The following is an 8,056-nucleotide window of genomic DNA, read 5'->3' on the forward strand; positions in this document are numbered from 1 at the left end:
CCTTTTTTTTTTATCTAATTCCCTTATTTTAACGAGGTTTAGCAAGCATGCTTATAGGATTTTAAACAATTCGTTTTGAGTTATCACTGTTTCACCACCTTCTGAATTAAGTAGATATCATGCCTATAGGACCCCGTCTAAACACTTAGGCAAGCCTTAGAGTAATAACTCTAAAATTGAATCTGTTTTTTTGTTAATTCCTACAACCAGCAGGCAGGCCTGATTCAGACTTCTTATCTGAGTTATGTAATAAAAAAGTCTGCTTCATTAATCAAACCCCCCTCGTCTTTAGTATATTTAATCAAACCTAAAAAGTATGTGCAAGTCATGTTGTATATGTGCTTTATTTGAAGAGGCATACCTGAGCCTTTATTTACTTGCAGGCTTTACCCTAATGTGTAGTGTTATTTGTTTTGTATGTCGTCTTAGATTTTTATCCTTTGAAACCAATCAGCCTAATATCCCAACCTTTAGGACTAGTAGTCCTAAGTTTCTCCGGGACTGATAGGAATGGACGGGTAAAAGCATGCAATAGTAATCAAGACCAATCCGCGCTCTAATACCTTAACAAGGTGGGAGGTAGATATGGATATGATGACTGGTGCGCTAGTACCACGTGTATCTCCTCTTCTGAGGAGTGTCTTATCGGGTATTTCATTGATGTGATCCATGTTAGATATAAACATATGACCCCTTTTTTCCTTTTATTAGCAAACTCTTTTCTTACTCTTCTTTTTATTGTTCTTTCTTTTTATGTGTTCAAATACCCTAATATTTGAGCCCGTACTTGTATATTTGCTAAATTCACAATAAACTGTCTAGCCGGGAAACACACTAGTGGATCCTGAGGGGTGCCTAACACTTTCCCCTCGGGATAATTTCAAGCCCTTACCCAATCTCTGGTTATCCAAACAAACTTAGAATTGAATCTCTATTGGTGTCCTAATGTACCTTAACTCATTAGGTGGCGACTCTTCAAATGCAACACCCAGTTCTTAAAAGGAAGGAATTTCCCTCCAAATGTCATAAACCCGATTTCGCGAGAAAAAAGGGGCGCGATAGTCACCAAGAAAGTCATTGCAGATTTTGTCATAGATAATATCGTTTGCCAATTTGGAGTTCCCGAGTCCATTGTTACTGATAATACTGCCAATTTCAATAGTGATCTGATGAATGCCATGTGTGAAACATTCAAAATCAAGCACAAGAATTTCATAGCCTACAGACCTCAAATGAATGGTGTCGTAGAAGCCGCCAATAAAAACATCAAGAAAATATTAAGGAAGATGGTAGAAAACCACAAACAATGGCACGAGAAGCTACCCTTCGCTTTGTTGGGTTACCGCACAACAGTTTGCACATCAACCGGGGCAACTCCCTACATGTTGGTCTACGGTACCGAAGCTGTCATTCCAGCCGAGGTAGAGATTCCTTCTTTAAGAATCATACAGGAAACTGAACTTAGCGATGCAGAGTGGATAAGGAGTCGCTATGAACAGTTGGACCTTATTGATGGAAAGAGGATGAACGCAGTGTGTCACGACCAACTTTATTAGAACGGAATGTCCAGAGCTTTAAACAAAAGGGTCAACCAAGGCATTTTGCACCAGAACAGCTGGTGCTTAAGAAGATATTCCCACATCAAGATGAAGCCAAAGGAAAATTCTCTCCCAACTGGCAAGGTCCTTACATGGTTCACAAGGTGCTAACAGGAGGAGCACTCGTACTTGCAGAAATGGATGGAGAAATTTGGCCTAAACCAATCAATTCAGACGCAGTCAAGAGATACTATACTTAGACTAATTACATTTCCTTGTCTGATGTAATTGAACTATGCTTGACCTGATTCCTGTTTAAGAGGGGATACGTATGCAGCCTTATGGGTTCGGTCATATCATAATAAAATTTTCATTTCCCCCTGAGATCACAAACTGGGGCAGAAATTTTAAGAGGACCCTCAAAATTTCGGAGCAAGTTCAGCCAACACTAACATATGTCAAATGGTCAAAAATCAGTTAAGAAACTGGGGCAGAATTTTGAGAAATATTCTCAAAATTCCAGAAAAGATTCAACAAGACACATTACCCGCAAACAGTCGACAGGTCATCTACCAAACTGGGGTAGAATTTTGAGGAGGACACTTAAAATTCTAACATAAGAGAGTTGCAATGTCTTTGAAATGTGTTATAGTCACTAGTTCATCTAAAAATCACTTGATATATCAGGTGTTTCTAAAATGACTTTATTTTTTTTACCAATAATTGCATATTTTCTAAAACTCTATTTCTGTAACAGCCAGGTGTTACCCGGAGAAACTCGAAAAGGCCTCCTGAATAGAGAAAAGCAAGACCAGCGGACAGAAGCACGAACCAACCTCCCCATCACAAAAATTACAATTTTCCTTTAAACGTAGGCACATTTGACATAGCGATAGCATTCGCAAATATGTATACACAAAGCAAATTCACTGTCAATCCTGACATCAGACGCCGAACATATCTCCAGCTAAGAAATAAACTACTCTCACTCTTGGCATGGGACTAAGCGTTGTCCCGCATAACTTCATGAGGCTAATCCCTACCTCCATACGTGCATGAGGCTAATCTCTGCCTCCCAATCTGCATGAGGCTAATCTATGCCTCCCTATTTGCATGAGGCTTATCCCTGCCTCCATACCTACATGAGGCTAATCCCTGCCTCCCTATTTGCATGAGGCTAATCCTTGCCTCCACATTGCATGAGGCTAATCCCTGCCAACCTTTTTGCATGAGGCTAATCCCTACCTCCCTATCTGCATGAGGCTAATCCTTGCCTCCATACTTGCATTAGTCTAATCCTTGCCTCCATATTTGCATGAGGCTAATCCTTGCCTCCATTTTTGCATAAGTCTAATCCCTGCCTCCATACCTGCATAAGGCTAATCCCTGCCTCCATAATTGCATAAGGCTAATCCCTGCCTCCATATCTGCACGAGGCTAATCCCTGCCTCCATACTTGCATGAGGCTAATCATTGCCTCCATACTTGGTGAGGCTAATCCTTGCCTACATATCTGCATGAGGCTAATCCCTACCTCCATATCTACATAAGGCTAATCCTTTCCTCCACATTCGCATGGGACCAGGCACTGTCCCTCTTTGCATATATATCACTTTATTTCTAGTACTACCTATTTGCTTTTCAATCGGGCTAAGCTTTGCCCTTCATTTCACAAGACTAAGCATTGTCTTGGTAGCAACATATTATTGCACCTCATGGGCTGAAATATCGCTAACCTATCTAAAGGCATCATAGTCTAAAAGGCATCATCCCCTTAGCCGGAAGACACCATGCCATGGTCTGAGGATCCCTCAAATTTGCATATCATTATTCAAAGGCGTCATGGTTCGGAGGAACCATCTTCATGGCCCGAGAACATCATATAATGGCCTGCGAATCCCTCACTAAATAATTCATGGCCCAGGACATCATGGTCCAAGGACGTCATCCTTAACCGTCCAAAGCCAACTTTCATGGTCCAAAGGGAATCTGCATCATGTTTAAATTTCCGCACAAATACATGCCGATAGCATATTTTCATCTACAGGTGAATAGAAAGAAACCACTATCCTAGCAGGAGCGACCTCGCTCCAGTTCTTTAAAACTGTCTCAAACATAACCGCTCACTATAAGCATTCCTGCATCTTGTGTCCCTTTTTGCAATGACTTCATTGGTATATTCCGCTAATGAATCCAGAACTACACCTGGCCTGATTCTAGTAAAACTAGGGATATGTAGGCAACTCAAGACCAGAGTCTGGTCTCTTTCTTTCAAAACATCTCGACCGGTCAAAATTGGCCATCATTTCTTTATCCAAAAACTCTTTCATCCTTCCCGGGTAAAGAGGGGCAGCTGCTGATATCCAATATTTCCTCACATTTTTTTTAAATACATGTATATACTTTTAAAATTGCACATATGCAGTTATAAGAATGCATAAGCACTTTTATAATTTTTTCTATAATTTTAAAAGCCCTAAATCAATTTATTTCTTCTCTTTTATTTATAAAATATCCAATAATTATCCTTTAAATTACTTTTGTGATGATTTAGTCATTTAAATTCATTATTTATGCCCTCATAATTGTTTAAGTATTTTAGTGCATTTTTTATAATTGCATTTACAATATAGACTAAATTGTACATCTTTGTAATAATAGCCCATGTTAACATAATGGTATTTTATATTTTTAAAATATTAAATAACTATTTTAAGTCATTTTAGTACACGAAAATATTTTTTGGAACCCATTTATCATTTTAATAAATGATGTATTTATTAAAAAGTGGCTATTTAAAACCTGGCCTATTTTTATTTCAATGTTAGCCCCAAATTCAACCCAATATCAGCCCAATCCCAATTAAAATTACCCATCCCAAGCCCTGTTGTCTGATCCGACCCCAAAACCCATTCTAATCTCGGCCTTTGATCATAGAGATCAACGGCCACAAACGACCCTTCATAAAATAAACCAAAAGACCCCCCCCCCCCAAACCCTTTAATTCTACACCATCTGCCTCCCTGAAAACCATCTCTTCTCTCAAACGCTCTCAAACCTAACCCTGATCAGACTTAATCGTCACTCGTCCAGGGCTATCTATGGTGGTTTCTCACCACCCCAGGCCTCCAATGGTCTCCCTCACGGTAGTCTTGCCATCTCCAGGGTCCTCAAGTGAGCAGGGCTAGTTGGATTGCATCTAGGGTCCCTTTCTCGCCTGCTTCATGTCATTCCAGTATGATTCCAAGTAAAATTGTCCTATATTGACTATGATCTATGGGTTTCTAAGCATGTTTCTTCACCTCTGTGTGATTCTCTTAGAAAACCCTAATTTCTTTTTTCTGAACCTCTTAGATCTGTACCGATTTGAGATGATTTGAACTTGTTTCATATGAGTTTTACAAAAACCTTGAGACTCTTTACAAGAATCGTATGATTTTCAAGTGATTTTCATCTTTTTCTAAACTAGGGTTTTCGGAAATTTCATTTACAAAATGTTTAATGATTTTTGAGTGTTTAATCTTCTGCTTCTTATGTGTTTTGACTAATTTTGTAAACCTTAACTCGCTTGTACTAAAAACCCTAATTTTTAACGTTCTTCGTCTAGTTTTCTGATTATTGGTATACTGATTAAGTTCTTGCTTTGGTTCTTGTGAGTCCTCATGATTTTCTTGTCCTAATATGCCTCTACTGAATTTCTTAGTTCAACCTTTCACTGATTCTATATACTTGTGTTCATCCTGGCTATTCATGTTAAGACCTATGTCTTTCTCCTTGAATTAGTGTCGATTTAACTATTTGTTTCATTAAAATTACATGTTATTTGCTAAACTTGTGAGTGTATACGTGATTTTCTCCTTGACTATTCTGAAATTCTTATTCCCTGATTTGATTTGAACTCTTTTTCTTAACAAACTTTGATTCTTATTTTTTGATTGAACCCTTTGCCTTAATTAACCGCTCTGTTTCCCCTATTTCTGCTTCTTTATGACTCGTTATCCGTGTTTTTGGTATTGGGTAGGTCGGATCGAATCCGGAATGATTTTGGTAAGGTTTGAGACACATAGTTTCTTTTAAGGAAGTTTAAGTTAGAAAAGTCAATCGGATGTTGACTTATGTGTTACGGGGCTCGGATGTGAGTTCTGATAGCTCGTTTAGTTGCGGGAGGTGATTTGTGACTTAGGAGTGTGATCGGAATGGGGTTTGGAGGTTCGGAGTAGAATTAAGTTTGAATTGGCGAAGTTGATATTTTGGCGATTTTCGGTTGGTAGGCGAGATTTTGATATAGGGGTCAGAGTGGAATTCCAAGAGTTTCAGTAGCTTTGTTGGGTCATTTGGGATGTGTGTGAAAATTTTCAAGTCATTCGAACGTGGTTTGGTTGGGTTTTTTATCAAAAGCGGAATTCGAAAGATTTTAGAAAGTTTGTCTTGAATCCTATGTGTTTTCGGTGATTTGATGTTGTTTGAGGTGTTTTGATGATTGGAACAAGTTTGAATAAGGTTTTATGATATGTTTGTGCCTTTGGTTGAGGTCTCGCGGGCCTCGGGTGAGTTTCGGGTGGTCAATCGGATCATTTTGGAGTTTAGAAAATTGTAGAAGTTGTAGGTCAGCTATTGCAGGTTTTTACTATTCGCGTTCGTGAGTGAACCCTCGCGTTCGCGAAGAGTCAGAGGAAGTCAGTGGAATTTTGTCCTTCGCATTTGCGAGAAGGGTTTCACATTCGCGGAGAGTTGGGAAGTGATGCATCGCGTTCGCGTGAAGGGCTTCGTGTTCGCGTAGAGGAATTGGCTAAGCTGAGTTTGAGGTCAAGTTGTTCAATGCGTTCGCGGGAGGGGGAGTGTGTTCGCGAAGGTTTGTGTAGGTAAAGCATCGCGTTCGCGAGGGCTTGGTCGAGATCGCGTAGGAGAAAAATTGGTCAAATTAAATTTGTGCTTCGCGAATGCAAGGGTTTGATCGCGTTCGCGAAGAAGGAATAAATGCCTGGGCAGAATGTTTTTAAGCTCGTCTTGTCCGCGATTTTGGGGCCTATTTCCTCCATAGTCGATCATTTTTGGAGAATTTTGAAGGAGATTGAAGAGGGATTCAAGGGGAGACATTTGGAGGTAAGAACTTTTGACTAAAAACTCGATTATTATGTGAATTCCACCTAGCAAATCATGGCACTTAAGCTAAAAATTGAAGAACTAGGGTTTGGAAATTTGGACTTTTGATTGGGGATTTGGAGGACCATTTGGGGTCGGATTTGAGAACTTTTGATATGTATGAACTCGTGGGGAGATAAGGATTCTACAGATGTAAAAATTATTGAATTCCGAGAAGTGGGCCTGGGGGTCGGGTTTTGGTAATTTCGAGATTTGTGCCCTTTGTTGATTGTTTTCGCTTGGGCTTCGTTCCCTTAGCATATTTTGACATCCTCGTACTGATTTTGGATAGATTCGACGTGAGTGGAGGCCAATTCGAGGGGCAAAGGCGTTGCGAGCTAGAGATTTAGCCGGTTCGAGGTGAGTAATGATTGTAAATGATGTTCTGAGGGTTTGAAACCCCGAATTGCACATCGTAGTGCTATATTGAGATGAGACACATGATTGATGACGAGTGTGGGGTCGTGCACTATTGGGTATTGTGATTGGTCCGTCTTGATTGATGATTTTACCGCGTATTTGACTGAAATGTAGTTGCTATAATCATTATTTGGGTTGGATGTCGTATTTGTTCTTCGTGCCGACTATTTGAACCCTTCGGGGATTTTTCTTAATATTTTCTCACTGTTTTGACTTTATACTTGAACTCAGTCATGTTATTTCCCACTATTTTCATACTCAGCCAGGTTTACTCGGTTTTTGATACTTATATGATATTTTAAATAATGTTTGGGCTGAGAAACACTATTTTACTATTGCCCGAGTGGCCTGTGAGAATTATTGGCTGAGTAAGTCAGGTTGAGGGCCTATGTTGTGAGGAAACTATGATACGGATATGAGGTCGAGGGCCTGAGATATGTACGCCACGAGGTGGCTTGATTGATATGAGGCCGAGGGCCTAGTGATGATGCCACGAGGTGGCTTGATATTGCACATGGGCCGTTAGGGGCCCCTCCAGGAGTCTGTACACCCCCAGTGAGCGCGGGTACCCATTGTGACGTGAGATTGAGCCCGAGGGGCTGGTATTGTTCTATATGTTTGCCCGAGGGGCTGGTACTATTCTGAGATGTTGCCCGTAGGGTGGATTTGTTGATATTTTGCCTGAGGTGTGAGCCTTTATGTGTTTACTGTTCATAATTGACTGTCAATTACCTGCTTAAGTATTGAAAAAGGCCTTTCATGAAACTACATTGAGTTAAATGATTTTACATATCTTTCACTGATTTACTGATTTTAAATGGTTTTACTACTTCATCATAGAATGATTTGTGTCTTACGTGATTTATTGCTTTCAGTCTTTATTTACATTTGTTACTCACTAAGTTGGAGTACTCACATTACTCCCTGCACCCCTGTTTGCAAATTCAGGCGTAGCT

This window comes from Nicotiana tabacum, chromosome 11, assembly GCF_000715075.1.
Source record: "Nicotiana tabacum cultivar K326 chromosome 11, ASM71507v2, whole genome shotgun sequence".
Taxonomy (NCBI): Eukaryota; Viridiplantae; Streptophyta; class Magnoliopsida; order Solanales; family Solanaceae; genus Nicotiana; species Nicotiana tabacum.